This window comes from Grammomys surdaster, unplaced genomic scaffold, assembly GCF_004785775.1.
Source record: "Grammomys surdaster isolate TR1022 unplaced genomic scaffold, NIH_TR_1.0 315, whole genome shotgun sequence".
Classification (NCBI taxonomy): domain Eukaryota; kingdom Metazoa; phylum Chordata; class Mammalia; order Rodentia; family Muridae; genus Grammomys; species Grammomys surdaster.
In genome coordinates, this window is record NW_021604734.1 from 243,106 (window position 1) to 245,386 (window position 2,281).

Consider the following 2,281-nt stretch of genomic DNA (forward strand, 5'->3'; position numbering starts at 1 on the left):
TCTCTCTCTCTCTCTCTCTCTCTCTCTCTCTCTCTCTCTCTCTCTCTGTGTGTGTGTGTGTGTGTGTGTGTGTGTGTGTGGCTTTGTTGTAGAAAAGAATGGCACTGTGAGACAATGGTCCCTGAATGAAGCTCTGTGAGGAGAGTTATGAGAGCTTTTGAGAAAATTCTAACAAAGTGAGACAAGCCTTGTAACCTCTGTTCCTCCTAAACCTGGGTTTGTTCCTGGAATGAGCTTCCATGCCCCACCCAGGTGTAAACAGGAGTGTATTTGCTCTAGATTTCAAATTGCTGCTTACTTGTGAGGCTAAAAACTGTTTCCAAGCATGGTGTCCTTGTGACTGTACACAGTTCTGTGAACTTTGTTCATATGACCTTGCTTAACTCAATTATGTGATGCTTTGAATAGAGTTGGATGTTGCATGAGACTTCAGTCTGCCTCCTTTTATGCTCTGCTCTCCATGGTGAAGGCTACACCTAGAGTAGTGACAAGTTCCACCTCAATGCGGACTTGAAATCTGCCACAACCTAGGAGAGCAAGGACCCTACAGAAGCATGCGACTGAGAATAATGGGGTGGAATCAGGGGAGGCTTCGCCTTTCCTCAAGCTTGTGCATCATTCCATAAAGGAAGGAGGACAGACATGCTGAGACTGTAGGATGCTCTGATCCTTATGCTGATCTCATAGTGTCATTTCTACGAGTGATAAAAATTTTACCATCTTTTGCCAAAACTAACTCTTTTTGCACAGTATTTAGCTAACGTTGTAATTAGGTGAAATGATGATATAAATCATATCAGTTTTCAGAATCCATTTGTATGTCGGTAATGAACCTTCCAAAAGCTTTATGGAAATCCACAGTTATTTTTATAAATATGGTCATTGAAACATTTTGACTTTTTGTAGAGTGGCTAACAGAAAAGACTTTATCTTCATGAATACAGGACAGACGGTATATTTGTACACATTTATAGGGTGATGTGTGAAGCAATATTAAAATGAACAGTGACTATACATGCTGATCTAAAAAGATCTTGAAGAAAGAGATGACAGAATACCTGGACAATACTTTCTGTTAGATTTATTAGACGTAATCATTTCACATAGGCATTTAAACCTTATTGAGGAAATAGTTCTCATGATTTATTTCAAAAATTTTTATCTCTTTATCAGAAAAAGAAGTATAATAAACCCCCCACAGTGGTAAATAGCCATAAAAGTCTCTAATATTAGTTTATGATACAAATGACATGGCTGAGTCAGTCAGTATCAATAATGAGAGTGAAAGGAACTTAAGATAGAATGAAATTCTGATGAAGACAATTTACCTCAGATCTATTTTCAGTCAGTACAGTTACATGGAGAAATTTATATGCAGAGAGGTTTTTTGGGTTTAATTTCGTTTTTGAATCACTTTAGCAAAATTGAATCGTTTCATACTTACAGAGTTACTCTCAATTAAAATGTACAACAGCTATTTTCATATCCTATTTCCCTGCCTTTCTAGACAACAAACAAACAAAAAAAGGAATTTCAGGAGAAATTTCTGAAGGGCTCAGTGTACTCCGTGACATTGTCTTCTCCCTCTTTCTCTCTCTTTCTCTCTCTCTGTCTCTGTGTCTCTCTGTCTCTTTCTCTCTTCTCACCTCCTCAGCTCATGTTGCCTCAGTGCTCATGCCAACTCTCCTGGTGTGCTGCTGTCTACACAGCAGCTTGTGACATAGCATGAGTCTGCTCCTCTCCTCTTCTCTCTAATTTGCTGTTTTCCATTGAGTCTAGCAGTGTTTCTTCAGGCCTGGATCTGTTCATCATCTGCTAACCCATCCTCCATGGTACACAGTTCCTCTCCACTGTGTCCTAAAGCTCAGACTGTAGCACACTACCTCTCTGAGGTACAGCAGAGTGTGCTCTGTCTGTTTCTCCCTGAATGAGAGATCCAAGGAACAGGTGAAAATTCAGCATCTTTTAGCTCTATCCAGGGCTCTGTCGCTCTTCCTTAGGACCAGGATTCTATTCTCAGAACCTGCATGGTGACCTACAACTGTCACCTCAGGGTTCAGGAGATCTGTTCCCTTCTTTTGGCTTCTTCAGATGCCAGACATCTACATGATGCACAGACATATATGTAGTCAAAACATCCACATACATAAAATTAAAAGAAATTCTAGCCGTGGAAGTGGGGATATATCTGTGATAACCTGACTTTGTTGGTTTGGAAAGGAATAGGTGTGGGAGACTTTTGAATTTGGGGCTGGAAAGACTATTTAACCTCTCAGAGAGG